Source organism: Myotis myotis, unplaced genomic scaffold (genome assembly GCF_014108235.1).
Source record: "Myotis myotis isolate mMyoMyo1 unplaced genomic scaffold, mMyoMyo1.p scaffold_m19_p_5, whole genome shotgun sequence".
In the NCBI taxonomy this organism is placed as follows: domain Eukaryota; kingdom Metazoa; phylum Chordata; class Mammalia; order Chiroptera; family Vespertilionidae; genus Myotis; species Myotis myotis.
The window spans coordinates 89,283,908-89,310,889 of record NW_023416357.1 but is presented as its reverse complement, the minus strand read 5'-3'; the positions used below and the strand labels follow the sequence as shown (position 1 = coordinate 89,310,889).

The 26,982-nt window shown below is 43.9% G+C and overlaps 1 non-coding gene across 1 annotated transcript; it reads left to right on the top strand.

Annotated features, from left to right (window-relative positions):
- Positions 1-11,915: 11,915 nt before the first annotated feature.
- On the top strand, positions 11,916-12,022 carry LOC118657271. The gene has a single exon (XR_004967966.1). It is a non-coding gene; the product is annotated as a U6 spliceosomal RNA (small nuclear RNA).
- Positions 12,023-26,982: the final 14,960 nt, after the last annotated feature.

The window sequence follows — 26,982 nt, the reverse complement described above, 5'->3', positions numbered from 1 at the left end:
ATTCCTGCTCCTGCTCTACCATCCTCATCACCTCTGCCTTCCACTCGCCACCTCCTGCTTCCTCCTCCAATTACAATTAACAGAGGTGGCTCACCTTCATGTACCTACACCCAAGATTCCTCTTCTTCCAAGAGCATGTTCAGTAACTTCATAGTTTTTTGAGATAGATATTGTGGCCTAATAGAGGCAAAGATGTAACATTCTCTAAGTGGCATAATTTATTTGAGCTACATAATACTAGATAGCTTTTTAAACACTCACTATGCTGAACTGCACTTACTGATGTGTGAGAATTAGCTCATGGGAATCTCCTAACTACCACAGGCTGTATATAGGTACTCTTATATACCATTATACAGACTAAGGCACAAGTGCTTAAATAATTTGGCTGCAGTCCTGCAGCAAGCAAGAGGCAAGGAGTGAACGGTTGCAGAGTGCTGGGGAAATAAGGGGTAAAACAGTGCTAGTCTCTCCTACAAGGCTGATGCTGAACAGGATGGTCTCTGCTGGAGCGTTCTTCAAAACACAAACTGGCCTTGGGGCAGCAGGCACTCTCATTCATTGCTAGTGGGAGCCCAGTTGGCTTCCCACCCCCGTGGGGGGCAATTTGGCAACAGCTATCAGAATTACAAACGCATGCACAGTTTGACCCAGCACTGCCGCTTGTGGACATTCTCCTTAAATATATGTAAAATCATGCATGCCTAAGGTTACTCATTGCAGTGTGTTTAGTCTAACATAGTTGGAGACAACCCAAAGTCCATTCGAGTAGACGGGTTGAATTAAGTATGGCACAGCCTACAGTAGGGCCCTCTGCAGTTGAAAATAAAGAATGAGGAAACTCTCCATGTGATGAGATGGTAAGATCTTCAGTGTATATTAGTAAGTAAGCAACCATGAATACCAAGGGCCACAGATGTGTGAAATAAGAGCTGAAATTAGTATTTGCTGATATATGTAAAGAAACTCTAGACATACATAAAAATGATGGCAGTGATTACTTGCTGGGGTCGGGGGGCAGTGTAGGTAGAGACGGAGATGGGAGAAAGAGTTTTCACTGAAATTTGTTTTACTTTTTAGCTTTTTAGCCATTTGAATGTATTATCTATATTCCAAAAGATAAGATAAAAGAAAATGTGTTCACCAAAATAGGTTGTCCTGAGTTTGGCCACAAAAGAAAAGCACCTAGATCCGGTATTAAAGGTACATTTTGGTTTTGCAAGAGCCCTAAGCCCCTAAAACACTGCTTTGGCTGACACCCGCATCAGCTATTTTTGCATCAGATTGGATTTTACACCTCTCAGAATCACACCGCCCGATCCTACATGTAAAATGTAGAAATAAATCCTCCAAAACATTTTAGCCAAGGGAACATGTTTGTATTCTTGTTTTGCGCATCAGATTCCTTTAACTAGCTTCTCATCCCCCTCCAAATGCTGGTGCTACTGAAATGTAAAGGATTGCATTAATAGCAGCTACATTTAAATAATTGATGATTTGTTTGCTTAACATTCAGTTATTGCTTGATGTAAGAAGTCTCTGGTGCAAAATATTCTCTGCTAATAGCTCAAATAAAATGGATCATGTGATGCGAGTGGTTTTCTGTTGACTTTTTTATCCAACACCACAGCATTTGCCTCAGTCTTCATCTGTGGATAAGAATATTTGAGAATATATATCTGTGGCAATGCTTTGGGCCCGCAAAACCAACACCAACTATTAATAGGAAAATAATACTTGCACCCTCAAATAAAATGGAAAGGCCTACCACTCTTTGACCCACGAGTCTCAGCCCTTAGGATTATTCACAGAACAGTCTGAAATCAGAAATGAGAACATGCCATCCAGGTAAGAAATGTGGAAAGAAGTTCCCACACACCTCAAAAGAAAATGGGTTACGCGCTCCAAGAAGCTATACAGGTGTTTAAAAGGCCCTGAGGCTCGTCCTCAACCCCCTTCTCACCCGCACACATGTGTAGGACCACCCTCAGACCTGGGCAACGGGGGCCCTGTCCTGGGCACCTCTGTCACGTGGCATCTGGCACCTAACACTGTCCAAGCACAACCCATTGCTCCAAACACCCATCCTCAGGAATATCTACTACTGTTCGGGCCTCAGAGAAACACTTCCCCCTGATTTTGACCTCTGTCAAAACAAACAACTGTGTCTGACAGCCTCGAGGTTTCTGTGGGGTGCCAGGGCTAAAGACGGAAATTTTCACTGCTATAGAGTGTCAGGATGACCCCAGGGGCAGGAGCACTTAGGTAAGAGGAAAGACAAACTAACGACTTGTCAAATACTCCCTCTCAGATCGAGTGAATGCAATCGCTTCTTCTTAGTATGGAACCATTTCCCCACAGGCTGATCGCCTACTTCTTGCTTCTCTTTGTGCTCCAGTTTGTGGCTCTGCACTTTTGCAGGGAGCAGGATGGCATCTGCAATAGTTGCATACTGTGACTGAAGAAAATGCTGTATTAAACAATTCATATTACTCTTAATTTTGTGTACACCGAAGTCTGGGCCTCACACAGGACTCATAATATTGATTCTTGATCTTGACAACTGAATGGACATAGAAAATTAGAATTATGGATAGTTTTTAAATAGAAATATTCAATAACATCTAATTAAAATTTCACAAAATAAATTTCAGCATTATTTAATTTTTAATATTTGAGTATATAAATTATTCATGTATACTCATAATTTGTATTTTACCTGTTAGTCATCTTTTAATATATTTTTATTGATTTCAGAGAGGAAGAGAAAGATAGAAACATCAATGATGAGAAAGAATCATTGATTGGCTGTTTCCTGCAGAGCCCCTCCCCCTAGGACATGTGCTCTAACCGGGAATAGAACAGTGACCTACTGGTTCATAGGTTAATGCTCAACCATTGAGCCACACCAGCCGGGATACCTATTAGTTTAAATAAATAATTCTGACTACCTTAGGAAGAAATAGCTTTTTAAAAAAACATCTCGCGCCGTAACCAGTCTGGCTCAGTGGATAGAGCATCGGCCTGCGAACTGAAGGGTCCCAGGTTCGGTTCCGGTCAAGGGTATGTACCTTAGTTGCGGGCACATCCTCAGTGGGAGGTGTGCAGGAGGCGGCTGATCGATGTTTCTCTCTCATCGATGTTTCTAACTCTCTATCTCTCTCCTTTCCTCTCTGTAAAAAATCAATAAAATATATTTTAAAAAATAAATAAAAAATTTAAAAAAATAAAAAAACGTATCGCCCTAGCCAGTTTGGCTCAGTGGATAGAGCATCAGCCTGCGGACTGAAGGGTCCTGGGTTCGATTCCAGTCAAGGGCACATGCCTAGGTTGTGGGCTTGGTCCCCAGGAGGGGGCATGCAGGAGGCAGCCAATCAATGATTCCCTCTCATCATTGATGTTTCTCTCTCTTCCTCTCCCTTCTTCTCTGAAATCAATAAAAATATATTTTAAAAATAATAAATAAATAAACAAACATCAAAAATAATCTTCTAATTTTTCAGTTTTTACCTTTACTACAATACATTTCCTTGGTGAAACTGTATCTAAATGTTGAGTATTTTAATCCAATTAAACTTTAGCTTTAATCACTAAATTAGTAATGTAAATGTTAGTAAAAATCTTGATTATAAAAAAATTAGTGACTTCGCTAAGATTAAGGCAAGAAAAAGAAATTTTATGAAATATATAATTTATGAATTATATATATCTTTTTTTTACTCATCCAAACATTGATAGCCAGTCCACCAATAGAATATAGAAAGTAACCAATAACTAGTGAGTAGTCTTCAATATTGTGCCAACTTTCAGTCATATAAACATCTTACCTTTCTTTGAATTTTTAATTTTATCATTATGAAGGCTTATTTACCAAGGTGGGAGGATAGAACATATATTGGATTACATTTAAATACGTAAAAACAAAGTATGTGAGCCTCTATTTGTATTCTTAACCCATACCTTGAAAATAGTAGGTGAGGGCCTGCACATCTGGACCTGTAGCACAGCTGAGAGAGACAGAGTAATGGTTGCATCCCTGAGCACATTTCCCAAAAGTGCTCCTCTTAGGTACTATGTAGATGGAATTATCATTAAGACTATGACAGATATTCTGGGAAGGCCAGATATGTGTTTATTGAGCATTTACTATGTGCCAGACACTGATTTACATTCTGGGAATACAATAGTGAAGTAAACACAACTTCTGCCCTAATGGAAGGTATTTGAGTTGGGAAGGCAAAAACAAAACAAAACAAGATAAATGAGGAAAATGTTGGATAATGAAAAAAATGTTTAGGAGAAAATACAATGCAAGGAAAGCGTATAGGAAGAGTTGGTGAGGTGAAATTTTAGGTAAGATGTGCAAAGATTCCCATATGGATAAGATGACTGTGGGGTAAAGACCAGAAGGAAGTAAGGGAGGAGCCATGAGGGTATCTGGGGGAGGGTGAGATTCCAAGGCAGAGGAAATACCTCATACAAAGGCCCCTAAGAGGGAGTAGGCTTGATATGCTTGAGGAACAGCAAGGAGGAATTCAGTATAGCTGATGCAGTGTATAGGTGGGGAAAAGAGTAGAAGATGAGATCAAAGAAAGAAATTGGTGGGGACAGAGGGCGTATCCTGTAGGGTCTATAGATCATAGAAACAACTTTGGAATCACTCTGTTTGAGGGGGAAAGCCACCGAAGGGTTTGAACACAGCAAGGACATAATCTGTTTTAAAGTTGTAAGCATATTTCTCTCTACCTGATGGGTGTGCAGAACAGACTATAGGGATATCAATGGCAGAAGCAGGCAGACTAGTTAGGAGATGTCTGCAATTATCCAGACAAAGCCTATGGTTACTGGAACCAGAGTGGTAGCAGTGAAGGTGGTAGGAAGCAGTTAGATTCTACATCTGTTTTGATTCTACAAGATCTGAGAATGGGAGATAAAAGAGTCAAGCATGGATTTTGGCCTGAACAACTGAGATGGCCACAAAAGACTGAAACATCACTTTCAATAAGTAGCACTGTAACAAGTAGGATTCTACATGCAGAAGAATAAACTTGACTCCTACCTCACACTACTACAAAAAAAAATTAACTCCAAAAGAGTCATTGACCTAAATGAGCTAAACTAGTAAAACTCTTAGAAGAAAACATAGGAGTAAATGTTCACTAAGCAAAGTCTTACTAGATATGTCCCCAAAAGCATACATGACCAAAGAAAAGATAGGTAATTAGACTACATCAAAATTGAAAACTTTTGACATATGTAATACTTTCAACAATAAAGAATTATTTTTTAAAAAAATTGAAAACTTTTGTGCTAATAATGGTACCATCAAGAAATTGAAAAACAACCTACAGAATGGGAAAATATTTGCAAACCATACATCTAACAAGACACTTGCATCCAGAATATACTTACAACTCAAAAATAAAATGACAAAAAACCAATTACAAAAATGAGAAGACTAGAAATAGACATTTCTTCATAGAAGATATACATGACGCATAAGCACATGAAAAGGTGCTCAACATCATTAGTCATTAGGGAAATGCAAGTCAAAACTATAATAAGAGACCTAACCAGTTTGGCTCAGTGGATAGAGCGTTGTCCTGTGGATTGAAGGGTCCCAGGTTCAATTCCGGTCAAGGGCATGTACTTTGGCTGCAGGCACATCCCCAGTAGGGGGTGTGCAAGAGGCAGCTGATTGATGTTTCTCACTCATCAATGTTTCTAACTCTCTATCCCTCTCCCTTCCTCCCTGTAAAAATCAATAAAATATATTTTTTTAAATAAAAATTTAAAAAACTACAATAAGATATCACTTCATAGTCACGAAGAGTGGCTATAATAATAAAATAAAGAGACAGATATGAATAATTAAGACCATTATAAACTGATGAACAAAAACAGATACAGAAGCAGAACAACATCGAATAGACTGTCAAACTACAGCGGGAAGGCCGGGGAGGGTTGAGTGAGGGCGGTAAGAGATCAAAGGACTTGTATTCATGCATATAAGCATAACCAATGGACACAAGTCACTGGGGGGTAAGGAAGGCCAGGGGAAGGTCAAGGGGAGAAAAAGAAAAGGAGACCTATGTAATACTATTTGTAATACTTTAAGCAATAAAACAAAATTTAAAAAAAGAGAGAGACAGAGGCAATAACAAATGTCTGTGAGGATATAGAGAAACACGGTACTGGCAGGAATGTAAAATGGTGCAGCTACTTTGAAAAACAGTCTGGCAGTCCTCAAAAGGTTAAAAACAGAGCTATCATATGACCCAGCAATTACATTCCTAGGTACATATCCCAAGATAAATGAAAATATGTCTACACAAACCTTGTACACAAATGCTTACAATAGCCAAAACGTGGAAATGATCCAAATGCCCACCAACAGACGAATGGATAAGTAAAATGAGCTACGTCCATGCCATGGGACGTTATTTGGCAATAAAAAGGAATGAAGTGCTGAGGCATGCTCCAACATGAATGAACTTTGAAAATATTATACTGAGTAAAAAAGCCAGTCACCAACAGCCATACATTATATCATTTCAGTTGTATGGAATGTCCGGAACAGAAAGTAGAGTAGTGGTTGCCTAGGGTTGGAAGATTGGTGAGAAATAGGGAGTAACTGCTACTAGGTATGGGATTTCGTTTTAGGGATGAACTGTTTTAAAATTGATTGTGGTGACGGTTGTATAACTATAGATATTCGAAAACCACTGGATTGTACACTTTAAATGGGCAAATTGCATGCTATGTAAATTATATCACAACACTGAAAAAAAGACAAAAACTAAAAGGCAGACACAGCCCGGTTGGTGTGGCTCAGTGGTTCAGCGTCAACCCAGGAACCAAGAGGTTGAAGGCTCTTTCCCTGGGGGCGGGGGGGAAGGGGAGGGGCCTTGCGGGAAGCAACCAATTGATCACGTTCCTCTCTCATGGATGTTTCTATCTCTTTATCCCTCTCCCTTCCTCTCTACAAATCAATTTTTTTAAAAAAAAAAAAAACACCTTATTTTTTATTTTTTTTTAAGGCAAGCATCAGTAAGAGAAACAAGGTCAATCAACTGGCTCTGTCTTTGTGTGGCCTGTGCCTTCCAACTGTGTCCTTGCCTGTCCCCATCGCTGGCTCGCTGCCCCGCGCCATCACCTCACCACCCTAGAAAGAGAGGTGAAATTTCACTCTAACCTTCACCACAATTTAATAGACAACTAACTTGAAATGTGTGTGTGAGCATTAAACCTAGCCCACCATCTCATCTCCCGCAGATTAGAAAGAGACAGTAAAAGTGAGATATTGTTCTCTAAGCTAATGTGTGATCTTTGTAAACACCAGCTTTTTACATTTCCAGAAGCCACGCCTTGCGCGCCAGCCCACTGTGGATTTCCCGGCTGGGTGGAGTTCCTGCTATTAGTCCTCTCCTCTTGGTTTCTCTCCAGGTGTGGATGCCAGCGTTGTCTGCCCCCATCCCCACCCCCACAGCTGGTCAGACCACATTCCTCCATTTTTCTTTCAAAAAACATAATCTCTGCAGATGTAGGTGACCAATCCTTGCCCTTTGCTCCTAGGGTAGCCAGGATTCCAGTGGAACTAGAACAGGGATGCTGACTTGAGATCAGACTCTGCCTGGGAAACGGAGATGGCTGGAGTGAGGCCACAGCTGGAGTGGGGCCTCGGCTGGTAGAGTCCCCTTTCCCTCTGGCCCTCAACTTGGGACAGGGAGCCCAACACTGCTACCAACTCAGTTCTTTTGAATTTAGTTTCCTCTTCCATATTCTTTACTAATGCAAATTTTTAAAGACAATCTTGCTTTGGGGAAGCTTATAACAGCTGTAAAGATCTCTATTAACCATCTTTTATCAGTGAGATAAAGACCAGCTGTTTCACTAATTGCCCTTAACTGCTTGGGCTTGATTATTAATGAATGCCCTTGCCTTGAGTTCAAACAGCTTAATTAGCTAAAGTTAAGTGTTCCCCATAAATTTACTAACCTATGATAAGCTTTTCTTTAATAGGAAATGTGCAGTTCTTAATTAAATAGAATAATTTACAACTCCACATCTATTATAAGTAATGGTTGCCCAGTTACCACATTACCTAATTAGGTGATATTGAAATTTCTTCCAAAGGGGAACGGAGGGTACAGTTGAACGTGCCCTTGGACAAACCAATTTGTTGTTGGCAGCTCATCAGCGATGTGCAGTGTGGAGTCTCGGCCAGATCACGGCACTGGCATCAGGGCCAGGGTTTCCTCTGCCACTCACAAGGCGCCTGCTGCCTCACCTGTGAAATGAGGACCTAACTCCCTGCAGAGCCTACAGGGGGTAGATTGGATCGCATTTGCAATCACTTAACGAAGAAAAAGACTAGTTAATACCCTCTTTGAACTCCTATGGGGGTCACATCTTCACAGGCAAAATTATTCCGTGGGACTAACGAGCAAGCACACAAAAAACATAATCATGAGAAAAGCATCAGGTAAACCCAAACTGGGGAACTTTCTATGGAACATCTTGAGAGGTCATAAAAATAAAGAGTAAAAAACTGTCACAGCCCTAACTGGTTTTGCTCAGTGGATAGAGCATCGGCCTGTGGACTCAAGGGCCCCAGGTTCAATTCCGGTCAAGGGCGTGTATCTTGGTTGTGGCACATACCCAGTAGGAGGTATGCAGGAGGCAGCTGATCAATGTTTCTCTCTCATCGATTTTTCTAACTCTCTATCCCTCTCCCTTTCTCTCTGTAAAAAAATAATAAAATATTTTTTTTAAAAAAACTGTCACAGACCAGAGGTGACTGAGAATTCATGACAATTAAATGCAATGTGATTCCCTGGATTGGATCCTAGATCAGAAAGAAAACATTAATGGGGGGAAATGGGGAAATCCAAGTTAAGTCTGGAGTTTAGTTAATATGTGGCAATGTCTGTTTCTGATGTGGGCAAATATACTATGGTAATGTCAGATGTTAACGAAGAGGGAAACTGGGGCAGGGAGCTGCGAGCGGGGAGGATAATATAAGGAAACACTCTGTACTATCCTTATAAATTTCTTTAATCTAAAATTTTTCCAAAATAAAAAAGTTTTAAATACTGCTTGCCTGATGGATAAGAGGAGCTTCAAAGTAGGTTTGTCCAACTGGTAAGAAAAACGTGGTCCATCCACACGATGGAATATTATTCAGCCATAAAAAAGGAATGAAGCACTGACACCTGCTGCAACCTGGGTGAACCTTAATCACATGTGAAGTGACAGAAGCCAGACAAAGATCACATGTTATACAATTGCATTTACATGAAACACCCAGTGACTGGGGCAGAGAGGGAAATGGGGGGGGGGGGCAGTGCTTAATGAGCACTCGGTTTTCTTTGAGGTGATGACAATATTCTGGAACTAGACTGAGGGGATGGTTGCCCGACATTGGGGTTGTACTAAATGTCACCAAATTGTATATTTTAAAATGATTAAAACAGAGCTTTATGTTATGAGTATTTTACCACAATAAAAAATTAAAATAAAAAATAAGTTTGTCAAGATTAATTATGCCATTAATTATGACAAACTTATTTTTTATTTTAGACATAATTGCCACAACTTTAAGGACCTTCCCTCCAGCTCTTCATTGTGAAGCCTCACTTTTTGATACAGGAGAGACTTGAGTACATCTCAGCAGGTCCCAACAGGGAACTGTACTTCTGTCTGGTGGGAAGGAAAGGAGACTAACAGACACTGGCTCCAGGCAGAGCCCATCACAGAATTCAACCCACTTCCATGGAGCAGCTGGCTGCTCCTTAGTGCGCAAGGACTGCACACTATCTGGAGGTCCCTGGCTGAATATTTAAATTTGCTTAATTACTATGCTCTGTCTAAAGGTTCTTTGTCCCCAAGGTCTCTCTTAGTTTTAGAATTCATGCCTGTTTGTTTTTCACATTTTATAAGAGTTAAGGAAAACCTGGTTCATCAGAGTACCAAGTAAAATCAAGAAAAATAGTGATTCGTTCTGGTCAAGATGACAGCGTAGGTAAATGCAATACCTGCATCCTCCCAGACCACATCAAAATTACAATTATACTAGAGAACAACCATCATTCACAACCGCCTGAGATCTAGCTGAACAGAAGCCCTACAACTAAGGATATAGAGAAGAAGCCTCGTGGAGACTGGCAGGAGGGGTGGAGACGTGGAACAGGCTGGTCCCACACCCACGTGTGGTGGATAAAAATAGGGAGGGTTGTCTCAGCTGCAGAGGTTCCCCCTGAGGAGTGAAGGGTCCCAGCCCCACACGAGGCCCCCCAGACCAGGATTCCAATGATAAGAAGAGAAGTCCCCATAACTTCTGGCTGTGAAAACCAGCAGACACTTTGGCTGAGTCACATGGTGGTGGCTGGAGTCCCAGGCAGTTCCTCTTAAAGAACCCACAGACTTACTCAGACTTACCCCCTCTGAGCCCCAGCACAGAGACAGCAGCTTGAAAGGTACCTGGAACGTGTGGGAGCAACCGAAGTGTCTGGCATCAGGGTGAGAGATGGAGGGGCAGCTTTCTCCCAGACAGAAGTGCAGGGAGAGGCCACTGTTCCTTTGCTGAGCCCTCCCCCCACAGAGACAGCAGGCAGGTGCCACATCTGAGTCTCCATCAACCTGGTTATCACTTTTTGCCCCCACTCTGGCCCTGGTGGTTCTCTGAGACTCTGCTCCACCCAACGTGTTGGCCCACTGAAGCTGTTTCCAGTGACTTTTCCATATGAATGGCCTGTCTTGGCTCATGCTTCAGGCTTTCCTAAAATCTCTAACAAGCAGCATTTGGCCACAGTGTGCCCTGTTCCTCTCACTAAGTGGCCCCAGGCCCAGCACTAGTAGCAGCCAGTCTTGGTTGGCAGCTTGGCCCTATCCTGGGCACCTCCAAGCCCAGCACAAGTCACAGCTTTCTGCAGATCACTTTGTAGCTCATTCCCAGTGGCCCTCAGAAGAACACAGGCAGCAGCTGAACTTGACCTGCACCTCCTGGGAGGTCCCAAAGCCAGCACACCAGGTGGACAGTTTCAGACCACTTTGAAACACCACCCAACCACCTCCACAAGCCCTTGCAGCTGAATGGCCTAGGGCAGTGGTGGGCAAACTCATTAGTCAACAGAGCAAAATATCAACAGTACAACGATTGAAATTTCTTTTGAGAGTCAAATTTTTTAAACTTAAACTATATAGGTAGGAACATTGTTATTAACCTAATTAGGGTACTCCTAAGCTGGCCTTTGCTAAAAACGCCCTCAATCTGATTGAGGTATGTTCGCTGAGGTCATCTCCTTCCAACTCTCCCATCCACACTCGTCTTGTATACTTGTTTCGTCTATCTCCTTTCGTTCATCCTCTCTATATGTCCAAACCATTTCAACATACCTTTCTCAATCCTCAACACTACATCTTCTTTCACTCCACAATGTTCCCTAAAATTAACTTAATAAACTTTACTTAAAGTTTTAGGTCAACTTCGCACTGTACGTGCGCGCCCGTACATGGTATTCTGTGGAAGGGCCACACTCAAGGGGCCAATGAGCCACATGTGGCTCGAGAGCTGCGGTTTGCCGACCGCTGGCCTAGGGGTAAATCCCTCTACAGACGTGCCAACAGCAATCAAGTTTCAACTACAACTGGAGGGTGTACACAGCCTACACAGGGGGAGGGGGTGGGTAATACCTGGAATTCCCAAAACAGGGAGTCTGTGCCGCTAGTAAGAACACCTACGACTCTAGTAAGCCCAGAAGATGTAGCAGCCCTACACAGAAACAAGCACAGGCTGCCAAAATGAGACAAAGAAACATGTTCCAAATAAAAGAACAGAACAAAAGTCAGAAAAAGAACTAAACAAAATGAAGACAAGCAATCTACTAGATGCAGAGTTTAAAACACTGGTTATAGTGCTCGCTTCGGCAGCACATATACTAAAATTAGAATGATACAGAGAAGATTAGCATGGCCCCTGCGCAAGGATGACACACAAATTCGTGAAGCGTTCCATATTTTTTTTTTTAAGAAAAAAGGGAAAAAAAAAAAAAACACTGGTTATAAAGATGCCCAAGAAACTTAGGGGAAGAGTAGATGAACTTAGTGAAAAGTTCAACAGTATAAAAAAGGACATGGAAACCATTAAAAAGAACCAGTCAGAAATGAAGGATACACTAACTGAAATGAAGACTAATTTACAGAGAATCAATAGTAGAGTAAATGAAGCCAAGAATCAAATCCGTGATTTGAAATATAAAGAAGCAAAAAACACCAATGAGAACAGCAAAAGAAAGAAGAATGCAAAAATATATATATATATATTAAGGGACGCCGAAACCAGTTTGGCTCAGTGGATAGAGCGTCGGCCTGCGGACTGAAGGGTCCCAGGTTTGATTCCGGTCAGGGGCATGTACCTGGGTTGCGGGCACATCCCCAGTAGGAGATGTGCAGGAGGCGGCTGATCAATGTTTCTCTCCCATCGATATTTCTAACTCTCTATCTCTCTCTCCCTTCCTCTCTGTAAAAAATCAATAAAATATAAAAAATAAATAAATAAATAAGGGATGTGTAAGGAACCTCTGGGACAACTTCAACCATACCAACATTTACATCAGGGGGGTTCCAGAAGGAGAGGAGAGAGCGCAAGAAATTGATAACCCATTTGAAAAAATAATGACAGAAAACTTCCCTAACCTGGTGAGGGAAATAGGCATGCAAGTCCAGGATGTGCAGAGAGTCCCAAGCAAGATTGTTACAGAAAAACCGGAGAAGAACCAAGCAATGCTTAAAGAGATGGAGTTACATTACACGCGGGCCCAGAGGAAAATGTCTTTCAAGTTCTGGGTGAAATCACACAGGAAGTTTCCTGTATTTATACTATCTTACCCTCTTTGTCTCCCCAATATGGGGTTTTTCCAGTTCCCTTTGCAAGTTCTTAAAGGGCCCTATGTGCTGGGGCTTTGAGACCTTGACCAAAGGCTTGGCCTGACACCAGCACTGATAACTTCATCTGGGGAAGGTTTAATGGCCTCTCTGAAATGGGAGTAGTCTTATTTTCCTTATTATTTAAGCCAGCAAGCATTACAGAAGCCAAAATGCAGGGTTAAAATTTCAAACAGCAGTTTTTATATAAGATAGATGCTTCAAGATGAACCCCAAAAGGCCCACACCAAGACACATCACAATTAAAATGCAAAAGGTTAAAGACAAAGAAAGAATCTAAAAACAACAAGAGAGCCCTGGCCGGTTTTGCTCAGTGGATAGAGTGTCGACCTGCAGACTGAAGGCTCCCATGTTCAATTCCAGTCAAGGGCACATGCCCAGGTTGTGGGCTTGATCCCCACTAGGGGGCATGCAGGAGGCAGCAGATCCATGGTTCTCTCTCATCAATGATGTTTCTATCTCTCTCCCTTTCCCTTCCTCTCTGAAATCAATAAAAATATATTTTATTAAAAAAAAATAGCCGAGACCGGTTTGGCTCAGTGGATAGAGCGTCAGCCTGCGGACTGAGAGGTCCCGGGTTCGATTCTGGTCAGGGGCATGTACCTGGGTTGCGGGCACATCCCCGATGGGGGATGTGCAAGAGGCGGCTGATCGATGTTTCTCTCTCATCGATGTTTCTGGCTCTCTCTCTGTCTCTCTCCCTTCCTCTCTGTGAAAAATCAATAAAATATATTTAAAAATGAAAAAATAAAAAATAAAAAAAAAATAAAAGCAGCAAGAGAAAAGCAGTTAGTTACCTACAAGGGAGCTCCCATAAGACTGTCAGCTGATTTCTCAAAATAAGGGAGTGGCAAGAAATATTCAAAGTGATGAAAACCAAGGACCTACAACCAAGATTACTCTACCCACCAAAGCTATCATTTAGAATTAAAGGAGAGCTATTCCTGATCAGGTAGGTCAGGTGGTTGGGACGTTGTCTCAATATACCAAGGTTGTGGGTTCAATCTCGATCCAGTACATACAAGAGTCAACCAATGAATGCATAGATGGGTAGAACAACAACTTCATGTTTCTCTCTTTCTCTCTAAAGTCAATAAATAAAATAGAATCACCCAGCCAGCATGGCTCAGTGGTTGAGCGACAACCTATGAACCATGAGGTTATGGTTCAATTCTCGGTCAAGGCATATGCCCAGGTTGCAGGCTTGATCCCCAGTGTGGAGCATGCAGGAGGCAGCCAATCAATGATTCTCTTTCATCATTGATGTTTCTATCTCTCTTGTCCTCTCCCTTCCTCTCTGAAATCAATAAAAATACACTTAAATAAATAGAATCAAAAGACAGATCAAGAGCTTTCTAAGACAAGAAAAAGCTAAAAGGGTTCATCATCACTAAACCAATATTGTATGAAATGTTCAAGGGTCTTCTTGAAGAAGAAGAAGAAAAAAAGATAAAACATATGAACAATAAAATGGTAATAAACACATATCTACAATTGAATCTAAAAAAACAAAATAAATGAACAAGCAGAACAGAATCAGACTCATAGATACAGAAAACATTTTGACGGTTACCAGATGGGAGGGGCCTTGGGGGATGGGTGAAAAAAGTGAAGGGATTAAGAAGTACAAATTGGCAGTTACAGAACAGTCATGGGGATGTAAAGCACAGCATAGAGAATATAGTTAATATTCTAATAACTATGTATGGTGTCAGATGGGTACAAGATTTATCAGGGTGATCATTTAGTAAGCTATATAATGTCTAATCACTGGGTTGTACACCTGAAATTAATATAACACTGTATGTCAACTGTAATTGAAAAATTTAAAAAAATGATTTAAAAAGAAAGAAAAATGGTGATTAGATGCATAGGTCTCAGAATATTTTGGGACTTGGTCATGCTTGAAGAGGCTCAGCTACAAATCTCTTGTAAAACCCACTGAGATTTATCTCAAAATGGGCCATGACAGCTCAGGCTCCCTTTCTGGCAGAAGACAGGAAGCAGGGAGAAAGAGACAGTGAAACCCCTTCTTGTGTCTGTCCTGGATTGAATAGGGTTGCTCAAACTTCATGTCCACCCAGAACCTCAGCATTTGAAACTGGGGTCTTTGCAGATGTAATCAGTTAAGTCAAGATGTCATCCTGGAAAGGGGTAGGGGTGCTAAATCCAATGCCTGGTGTCCATATAACAAAGATTCAGATACAGAGACATGGGGGTAAGGCCATGTCACAGACGTTGAAGGCGGAGATCAGCGGTGTGTCTCCAAGCCAAAGAGCTCAAAGGATTGCTGGCAACCCCAGATGCTAAAAAGAGGCCAAAAAGGACCTTCCCCTAAAACCTTCAGAGGGAGAATAGTCCTGCCCACGCCTCGATTTCTGACTTCTGGCCTCCAGAACTAGAAGGAATAAATGTCTATTGTTTTGGGCCACCAGTCTGTGTGTGTGGTTGCAGCAGCCACAGGAAACTAACACAGTGTGTATATGCTGCGTGCCTGGCCCAAGGGTCGTGTGGCCCTGAGAAAATACACATCTCCAGTTTTGGCACACCCCACAAGAGTGGTTTTAAGCTCACATGGAATGCAAAAGCAGGGGATGGTTTAGCGACGGGGCCAAAGGGTTATACTTTGAACTTTATCGTGACTGAGGAGTGTGAATTCAGTGATGTACAGACCTAAAACCATCCAGGCAGCGTGATTTTAATAGTTTACCTAGGACACCCGCCATTAATTAGGATGGTTACCAATGTCCCTGTCTAATAGATGAAACCATATTAGACCTGGAATAACAAAAAAGTATTTGCTCAAAATCACATCCCTATTAAAAGTATGTATCATTTGCACATTATAATGAATTCCACCATCACGCATTTGGGCAGAGTCGTGAACATTTTCATTAAAAGCTTTTGCATCATCTTGGGAAATCCTCACGGAGACCCTGGGACAAAAATATGACAGGAGGCAGTGCCCTTAGCACCCCGCATCTGCCTCTTGCTTCCACAGTGTTTGGGGAACAGACCCAGGGCCGCCGCTTCTTCCCGCCTCCGGCCTCTCCAGCGTCCCATCCAGAACCACCTCCAGCACCACCTCCAGGACCGGCCAACACGCCGTTTGTCTTTCCTACCTGAGCTCCTTATGCCGACAGCCACGGGCTCCGGATTCCTCGGGATGACCCACCGAGGGGGGCTCCCACCTACCTCTCTCGGGGTTCTATCCCCCGACGCCGTGGCCTGGAGGGCGAGGCCGCTTCCCCTCGAGTCGGCGGAGAAGAAGCGCCAGGCGCCGAGCGGCCCTCAAAGCGGCGCAGCCAGCGCGGCGGCCGCTTCCTCCTCCAGGACGGGCGGAAGCCTCCCCACGGGGAGAGGGTGAAGCTCAGGACGCCACGGGGCCGCCTGGCCTTGGAGAGGAGCCTGAGCCGGAGGCCCTGGTGGAGCTGCCCCGGGTTCCGCCCGCGCAGACCCTCCGCTCCGTGACCCCCTGGGAACCACTTCCGGGTGAGCAGGTGAGCCTCCTCAGGCACATGGGCGACACCTGACTCACCTCCGCGGGCGGCCGGGCCGGCTGGTGGGCGAGTATCTCTTCAAAAGGCTCACCCGCAAGCACGACCGGGAGCCTGGGAGCCCAGAGGCCTTTGAGGGGCCCCTCTGCACCCCCTTGGTGTCTGGCTTTTATCTGAGCCTCTCCCCGAAACTACTAGCCATTCTTAGCCACCCTGGAGCCCTCTCCCATGCACTGGGCCAAATGAAACTTTTGGGAGGGGGGGTGCCGGCAGAAATTTTTATCCCTGTTTCTCTAATGAAGCAACTGAGGGCCAGGTAAGTGTTTTGTTTTCTTCCCTTTCACTCACATCCCCAATCCTCTCTCCCTCACATCACACCACCCCTCCTCTCCCTGGAAATCCCTTTTGATATCTTGAATAGATTTTTCCAAATGAGTCTCGGTATTCATAAAGTCACACACAAGTATATGGATTTACAGACCCTACGCAACACACAGGCATGTGTCATTCTGCCTCCCTCTTTCTCGTTCTACAATACGCCACGGAAGGCCCTTCAAGGCATCGGCATTACCCTAATTCGTGGTATTTTAATGGCTGCACAAAATTCCATGGTGTGGGTGTACTATGATTTAGTCAATCACTAACCAGCATTTGACTCTTTTTCAACTACAAACAATGTAGCAATAAATATCTCTCTACAAATGTCCTTTTATGTACTGTGGCTTCTATTTCTCTGAGATGGAGTCCCAGGAGTGAGACCTCTGGATCAAAAGGTATGTGTTTGTCTTTTTAACTATTTTCAATAGAACCAAGCAAGAGAATAGGAGTGTGGCTATCTAGAAAGGAGTTTGCAGGGGGCTTCAATGGTATTGGTGATGATCCAATTCTTAGGCTACAAGTGGGTTCACAGATGCTTATCTTATTATTTTTTAACTTGCATGTATGTTATTACCTATGATTTTTTTATGTATATAAAATCCTATATAATAAAAGGCTAATATGCTAATCGACTGAACAGTGGAACAATCGGTCACTATGACACTCACTGACCACCAGGGGGCAGAGGCTCAACGCAGGAGCTGCCCCTTGGTGGTCAGTGCGCTCCCACAGGGGGAGTGCCTCTCAGCCATAAGCCAGGTTCACAGCTGGCAAGCACAGCAGTGGTGGCAGGAGCCTCTCCCCCTTCCACAGCAGCACTAAGGATGTCCAACTGATGGCTTATGGTTGAGCCGTCAGTCAGACATCCCCTGAGGGCTCCCGGACTGCAAGAGGGCACAGGCTGGGCTGAGGTACCCTCCCCCAAGTGCACAAATTCCGTGCACCAGGCCTCTAGTTATTATATACTAGAGGCCTGGTGCACAGAATTTGTGCATGGGTGGGGTCCCTAGGCCTAGCTGGCTATCGGGGCCAATCTGGGCCATCTTTCCCAGAATGGGGGGAGGGACTGTGGGAGGTTGGCCAGCCAGGGGGAAGGACCATGGGAGGTTGGCTGGCCGCGGGAGGTTGGCTATGGGAGCGCACTGACCACTAGGGGGCAGCTCCTGAATTGAGCGTCTGCCCCCTGGTGGTCAGTGCACTTCATGTCAACCAGTTGTTCGGTCTTAATGGTTGCTTAGGCTTTTATATATATAGATTTTAACTAATCTGCATATTTTAATTTGAATAAATGTAGCCCAAAAAACTGAAGGGATTCTTATCTTCACCAACAAATAGGAGAGTAATTCTTTCCATGCTTCCTCACCAGTAATAGATGTGATTTGTCTTTCCCATTTTTTTCACAGCCTGAGAAAAAAATATCTATATCTCTTTGTTACCTTAATTTGCATTTCTCTGACACTGGTAAGTTTGATCATCTTTTCAGACCTTTGTCATCATTTGAATGGACATCCATTTGAATGGATATAAATGTCATTTTAAATTATCTACAAACCCTTTCTCATTAAGTAAAAAGGGGAAGACTGATACACAGGCCTTGTGGTCTCACCCCTCTAAATTAGCAAGCTCAGAATGTTCAAAAACCACAAACAAAATAATGAATGAACATGAATGGGTTCGCTCTCATCTAAAGTTCTAAATGCCATCATGACATGCACAACCTACAGGAAATCCCCAAATGATCCCCAAGACCCCTGAGACACTAGACATAAATGTAACCTTCACATGGGAATCCAAGAGACTAACTTTATGGCCACTGCCAAGGTGCCATGGACCGAATGTCTGTGTCCCCCAAAATGCATATGTAGAATTCATAACCCCCAAGGTGATGATGTTAGGAGATGGGGACTTTGGGGGTGATTATGTCATGAGAGTGGAGCCCTCATGAATGAGATTAGTGTTCTGATAAGAGAGCCCAGAGAACTCCCTTCTCCCTTCTGCAATGTGAGGACACAGGGAGAAGATGGCTGTCTATGAACCAGGAAGTCCTCAGCAGACACCAAACCTGCCAGCAACTTGATCTTGAACTTCCAGCCTCGAGCACTGTGAGAAATAAAATCCTTGTTTATGAGCCACCCAGTCTGTGGAGTTCTGTTACAGCAGTCTGAACTGACTGAGACACCAGATGAATGTGTCCTTTCCTGAGTAAGAGGCTGCCTCTCCCCTGTGGGGTAGCTGACACCCCGTCCCGCTCAGCTGGCTGGTCTCTTCCCACACCTTTCTCCTTGTCAGTATCAGCTTGCAGGGGTTGGTGTTTCTGTAAGAGCTCTACTCTAGCCCTAGCTGGCTTGGCTTAGTGGATAGAGCACCAGCCTGTGAACTCAAGGGTCCCAGGTTCGATTCCAGTCAAGGGCACATGCCCAGTTTGTGGGCTTGATCCCCAGTAGGGGGCGTGTAGGAGGCAGCCGATCAATGATTCTCTCTCATCATTGATGTTTCTATCTTTCTCTCCCTTCCTGTCTGAAATCAATAAAAATATTTTTTTTTAAAAAAAAAAAAAAGAGAGAGAGAGAGAGCTCTACTCTGTCCCTTCCTTTTCTCACATTCCGGCACACCACGGGCAGCTCTCCAGGTCAATAGCTAGAGAGCTAATTTATTTTTAATAGCTACATAACATTCCATAGCATACATGTGCCAACTTTTATCCAGTCATTTGCTATTGATGGACATGCAGGTTGTTTCCAATTTGTTTTACATCTCATTGTTACAAACAGCACTAAGTTTTTTGTATGTGTAGCTTTTTAAATTTTAGGTCAGATTCTTCTTCCCTCCAAATATATATATTTAACCTTTTCACCATACCTTCTTTAGCACCAGATATTATTGACTGTTGGGTTTCTGTTTTGTTTTGTTTTTTATAAAATCTGAGGGGTCAATAATGAAAAGAGAATTTCATTGTAGTAGTAGATTCTTTAGTTACCTTTCACATAGAGATCACTTGTAATTTTACAGCTAGAATTTAATTTTTATACTTTCCCATTCCCTTTGATCAACTGATTTATTGGCTCCTTTTTATTTCCTCCTGGGATTTAGCTATCATTAAAGAGCCAGAATTCAATTTCTAAAATTTCCAATTCCCTTTGAACAATTGATTTCTTGTTATCTATAGGCAAGGAGTTCAATATGATATGGGCCCTGACAGTGATTAACAGTCTTACAGGAGCATTATGGCATATGTAAATAAGTACAATTCATAAAATGTAAATACCACTGTGTAAGTATGAACGCCACGCTCATGGGGAGATTTTGGTTTAGACAGAAAGGCAACTTGAAGGAATGACATTAGAGTTAGGCGTTGAGGCTCAGGTCCAATTTTGACATATGGAAATGGGTGGTAGAAAGAACTGGAGAAGGGGGCAACCATGTATCTTTCTTTTCCAATCCCTGGCCAGGAATACAAACAAGTAACCTTGAACTGCAAATATGCATTGACTGTGGGTGACTTTGGTGAAATGCTTGTTTGGTGGTACTATGTATTATGCATGTCTTTATTATGTAAGACTAGAGGCCCAATGCACAAAAATTCATGCAAGAGTAGGCCTTCCTTCTCCCGGCTGCTGGCAGTGGCTTCCCCCTGGCATCCGGGACCCGGGCTTCCCTCCTCCAGCCACTGGCAGGCACCCAGGACCTGGGCGGCTTTGCTCCGGCCCCACGGGCAGGCACCTGGGACCCGGGGGGCTTCCCTCCGGCCCTGGCTTCGTCCGGAAGGACATCTGGAAGGACATCCGAAAGGACATCCAGTCTAATTAGCATATTACCCTTTTAATATTATAGATATCATTTAATTCATGATGACAGAAAGTTAAGGCATCGTGCATTTTTTGAACTAGCTATGACAGCATTACATGAAAGTAAATTTAGTGGCAATATTGAAAGATAAAAAGAAAAAGCTAAAACATGTTCCAATAAACTTCATTCATCCAACAAATAATGGACATTTTAGGTATAAGATGATGTAAAATGATGATGAATGTTAAGAAAGACAGCCAGGCTACTACCCAACAGGAGGCTTATCGCCTAACGGGGAACATGAAAAAGTTTAAAGAGCAATAAAAATAAAATCCGTCACCTACCTGCCAGTCTTAGTTTCTCAATGCCATGCTCTTATCAAAGGAACAGAGCTCCTCGGAGAAATGGCTGATTCTAGGGCTGGGGCAGGGAAAATAGAAAACACAAGATAAACTGAAACATCTTCTGGTAATAAAAAGTAAGGAAATGCTCCAAAAAAGGAAGAGAAAAGCATGTCAAAGAAACACAGGAGCCAATTTGAAAGTGCCTGCCATGGGCAAAGCTGGAACAATTTGAGCAACAAAATAAATAGTGCTCTATTGGATTATAACCCAAAGTAAAAAATTAGTAACTCTTTGCCATGCATGTCAATTATGTTCTCATCCTATCTAATAAAGAGGGAATATGCTAATTGACCCTCACTCTGTCGCAAAGATGGCAGCACCCACTGCCAATAAGGAGGGGCTATGCTAATTGACTGCCCACCCTCTAAGATGGCAGTGCCCACAGCCAATAAAGCAGGAGTACGCTAATTGACTGTCATGCCCTCAAAGATGGCGGTGCCCACAGCCACAAGATGGTGGTGCCCAGTCCCCTCAGCTCTACCGGGGCGGCAGGTACACAGCAAGGCCAGGCCCATCCCCAGGCAGGCCCAGCTGCTCCGCGCACCTGCCTCCAGAGTCCCCCAGTCCCCTCAGCAGCCCAGCCGCCCAGGGCTGGCCCGAGGTGCAGGCAAGCCTCAGATGGTGGCTGCCCAGCTGCCCAGAGCCTCCTGAGGCTCAGGTAACCAGGGCCAGCCGAGGCTTGGGCTGCCGGCAGTGGCAGCAGCAGAGGTGTGATGGGGCGCCACCTTCCCCGATCGCTGGGTCACCTCCCGACCCTGAGGGCTCCTGTACTGTGAGAGGGGGCAGGCCGGGCTGAGGGACAACCCCTCCAGTGCATGAATTTTCATGCACCAGGCCTCTAGTTATTTATAGTTCACTCTGTCTTATGCCTCAGAATTTTTATTAGTGCATGGTTAAGTCTGTCAGTTTTTTTCTTCTGGGAGTTCTGGGGTTCCCATCTTGCTGATATACATTGACTTTCGATTCCAAGACTGACCTGCACAACTCAGAGAGCTCACTTGGCAAGTCCCACACACCCCTTAGGGCATGAGCTGTAAATTCACCACCAGCCACTGCAGAATCCATCTGCTCTATGTGTCTCTGTCTACTTCTCTCTCCAGTTGAACTTGGAGACACATCCTTTGGTCAATGGTCAACTATGCCAACACCTTTAGCCATGAAAGTCTAAAAAGGCCCTGTCTGAGTGCATCAGTTAGTTGGAACATCATCCCTATGAACATCATCTGTATACCTAGGTTGCAGGTTCAATTCCCGATTGGGGCGCATGCGGAAGGCAACCAATCCATGTTTCTCTCTCACATCAATGTTTCTCTCTCTCTCTTTTTCCCTTCTTCTCTCTCTAAAAAATCAATAAAAACATATCTCCAGGTGAGAATTAAAAAAATACAAAATCTGAAAAAGTAACTGTCACCAATACCACTGTTTGCAGGAAAAGAGATGGGTATTAAGAAAGTGTGAGAGTGAACTGGAACTTCCTTGCTACGAGCAGGCCCCACAGATGCACTTTCCCCCCAACTTTTAATATTTTAAAACTTCCACTTTATGGACAAGTTCTAAGAATGGTACAATAGGGGACCATACATTCATCATTTAGATTTGAATAATTGTGAACATTTTGTCACTTTTTTCAATTACTCTCTTCACACACATGTAAATAAACATATGTGCATATATGTATATTATGCTGAATCATATGAGTTGATTGTAGACCCTTTGATCCCAGAGAGCTTGCCATTTATCTCCTGAGAACAAGGAGACTGTGCTATGAAACTACAGCGAGACATACTATGTTCATCTCTTAGAAGACCCAACATAGGAAAGATGGCACTTTCCCCAAAAATGATCTACAGATTTAATATCATTCCAATCAAAATTCTGCTTTTTTTCATCAAACAATATACTATGAATATGTTTCCATATCAACAAATACTCTTCTAGAACATAAAAGTTATAGTTACAATGTCCCATTCTGGAGATTTACTATCAGTACAATACTGTTATCTGATGATCGATTCATATGCTAACTTTCCCAGTTATCCCTATAATGTCCTTTAAAGCTAGATTTTTTTTCCTTTTAGTCCAGGATGCAATCACAGATCACATATCCCATTTAATTGTCTTGTCCTTTTATTCTCCTTTCATCTAGAATAGCTGCCAAACATTTGTTTGTTTTTATGGCATTGATATTTTTGGAAAGTCCAAGTCAATGGTCTTGCACAGCGCCCTCAATTTGGATTTATCGGATTGTCTCCTCATGGTAATTTTTTTTTAAATGTATTTGCAAGAATACTGCATCAGTACTGCTGTGACAGTCCCCGTGCTCAGATCAGGGCGCATAATAATGTTGATTATTTGGCTAAAGTGGTGTCTGCACATTTCTTTGCTGTAAACGTACCTTTTCTGTGAATTAATAAATGATCTGTGGGGAGAGGTTTTGAGACTAGTGCTATACTCTTCCCCATAATATCTCATCTCACAGGTTTTAACCTAGGTTGATGATTCTTGCATGAACTCATTATTCCCACAGCAGCTGCAAAATGTGAGTTTCTAAGTCTACATTCTTCCTACATTTATTAGCTGACATTCTTTGGTAGATAAGCACTTTCTCTCTTCCTTCTCATGTCTTTTTCCTTCTTAAGATCAGTATGGACGCATGCATTCACCTTTAATTCCATGTCTTATAACCCATTACTATCATTATTAATTTTGATGTGCAGGTTATCCCAGATTTGGCCAGTGGGAGCCCCTTCAAGCTGGCTCCTGTATCACTGTGCCAAGCCTTCATCATTTGTGTTTTTTTGGGGTTTTTAGCAAACCATGCTATCCTATGAAAAAGACATTTCAGGTATACCTTGTACCTTTGCTGCCCCAGCCCTGGCATCAGCCATTTCTCCAAGGAGCCCTGGTAATGTTCAGTGGACAATGCTACGTAAAAACTGAGACCTGAGCATTAGGGGTGCTCACTGCTCCTGGGGTATCACACTTCAGCACTTTTAGCAACTCCAAGTCCAGAGTCACCTGGACAGCTGTGACATCAACACAGGCCGAATTCAGCCGGATGGCTCAGCACTTGAGCGTTGACCCAGGAACCAAGAGGTCACCGGTTCGATTCTCAATCAGGGAACATGCCTGAGTTGCAGGCTCGACCCCCAGGTGTGCAGGAGGCAGCCAATCAATGATGTTCTTCTCTCCTTGATGTTTCTATCTCTCTATCCCTCTCCCTTCCTCTCTCTCTAAACATAAAATCAATAAAAACATTTTATTTACTTTTTTAAATATATTTTATTGATTTTTTTACAGAGTGGAAGGGAGAGGAAGGGAGAGTACATGCCCTTGACCGGAATCGAATCTGGGACCTTTCATCCGCAGGCTGACGCTCTATCCACTGAGCCAAACCGGTTAGGGCAATAACAAAATTTTAAAAAGACTCTTTAAAACAGGCCGAGTTCAACATTGGAACTGAGTATTATTCTCAAAGTGCAGGAGGCACTTGTTTTCAGCTGACTAGCACCCACTCCTCGTTGTTCTGGTCACAGCACCCCATTTTCTTTTGGGGAAACCACCTCTCCCCTCTGTGAACAGTGAGGGCGGAGTGTAGATCATAGTGTCATGAACCCCTCCCCATATCCAGGAGGTGGGCAGTAAGTCCCTAAATCAGACGGGTGCCCGGGGCCCAGGAGGATGCTGGGGATCCTGAGATGGGTATGAGCCTAGGAGGCGTGACCACGCATCCAGCGTTGGCAAAGCCACGTGGCCTCCGAGGTGACACGGAGCATCCCTTTCCGAGGTCGGCCGGTTTCTCATTTAGCGGGAGCCTTTATCCCGCACGGCCGAGAGCTTCCCTGTCTTTGTAAAAAATCCTCACACCACAGGGCCCATTTGGAACTTCTCTCCTTGATATCGGTTCTTCCCTTCGTCCGCTCCACTTCAGAGAATTCTGTTGTTTTGACAAATGTCCAGATGGCTAGTGATACATTTCCATCTCCTCCCACGCCTCGCAACCGATACCCTGCTTATCAGCCGGCGTGTGTTTTATTTTTTCCTGAGGAAAAGCTTCTCAAACGTGGCTCATCCGTGTCAGTCCCTGCGGGGTTTCTGTATTTGCCTGCTTGCTTGTTTTGTGGCGAGAAAAAAAGAAAATCCTGGCATCTTGGTATTTACACCTTCGGGTATTACAAAATCTGTTCATCTCCATTCTCCCCCCCTTTTTTTTAAACCCTTTCCCCCTTCTTTTCCTTGTTGTTCTCCTAATGTCCACCATATGGGTGTTACACAACATAGCAGATATAAGTGAAAAGAAGGGACGGAGGGAGGCGGGAGGAAGAAAGCGAGAGAAGTGCGGAAGGGACCAAAGGAAGAGTCTCACGCTCTCCAATCCTTCGTAATGTAAAAACAACAAACCGCCCACCACGCATTTCCTCTGTTTTGATGCCTAGGCTTTGTGAGGCACCCAGCGCTTCGACACTGCACCTGTTTGTGTGAGAAGGACTTGATCATTGTGCCATACCACCGCCCTGGGGGACGTGGGGAGGCAGAGATGCAAGGGTGCTGAGCTGTGGGGGCCACTGCCTCCTCCAAATGAGTAGCAGGAGACGTGGATTTCAATATGAACCTTGGAGGGGGCGGGGGGAGTGACCAAGGTGGTTATTTCAGGGTTATACCAAGTGCCAGAGCCCGAGCTCCCGCTCTCTGCCCCGCCCTTAAAGTCTGAGCTTACAGGACAAGATGGGAGGAGGTTCGGTGCCGGGGTGACGAGTGCACAGTGGAAAGAAAACAGCATGGGTGGGGGGGGGGGGGTCCCTAGACATTACCAGCCATTTTTCTGAAGTTTGGAATCACAGACAGGCTTCCAACAGGGGAGGGAGGTTGCTTAATGTCCCCTCACTGAAGACATTTTCAGCTCATCAATGATTTATCGAGGGTCAGTGCCATCTAGGAGGCAAAAATGCGCAAGCCCTCAAGTTTCTGCTCATAAACGAGCCGGGGAAGAGGCCGTCCCTGCCCTCACCAAGGTGGTAACTCCTGCCGGTGCTCTATACTGTTCACAGCCAGCGGTGTGCTCCACACCCTCCCCGGGCACGGCCAGGTTCTGGGCCTTGTGCCAACACGATGGGTGCTTTCCCCCCGACACCTGGGGTACTTACTGTTGCAGTGATTTCTGTGTGATTTGTGTTGAACTGAGTGGATCATGCGAGACTGTAGAAAGTGGAGTTGAACTTGAGACAGTAAGTACTAGTATGTAGAGCATAATACAAGGAGCACCAAGAAAAGCCATCCCATTTCCCGGATTCTTGCTACTCAAAATGTGATTGCCACAGCAGCAGCATGCGTCTGACCCCGGGCTTTGGGAAATGCAGGCTCTCTGCCCTCCCCGCCCCCCCGACCTACAGCATCAGAATCTGCATCTTAACATCATTCCTGGTGATTCGTGTGCATATGAACATTTGAAATGCAGTAACTTAGAACATGGGAGACCTTTCTCCATGAATGTGTGAGAAAATTCAGTCCCGACATTAAACAAGCCAAGAGACATCCAAGGGTTTTACCCAATGATCCGTAGAGAGGGTTGAATAGTGGTAGATGGGTTCAAACCCTCTCCTATGAGCTGCCACAGTTTCTGATGCAAACAAGGACAGCTGAGAATTAGTGAGCCCTACACTTCCATGACAGCCCCTTTGGTAGTCACCACAACCCTGCCAAGTAAGTCGGACAGGCTCTGGGGCCAGCCCCATTTCACAGGTAGAAAAACTGAGGTCCTCTGAAGCGAAGGGGCTCTGGTGAGGCCCAACTGGGATTTGATCACAGACTGCTTGGTTCCAGGAAGGGGTTCCTTCTACGGCTGCTTCTGAACCATCTGATAAGGACCGCGCTGGCTGTGGGACGGAGATAAAATCTGTGTGACTTACACTTGTAAGAAAACAGGATTTCTCTAGTGGGGAGTGGGCAGTGGGGAGTGGGGAGTGGGGAGAAGC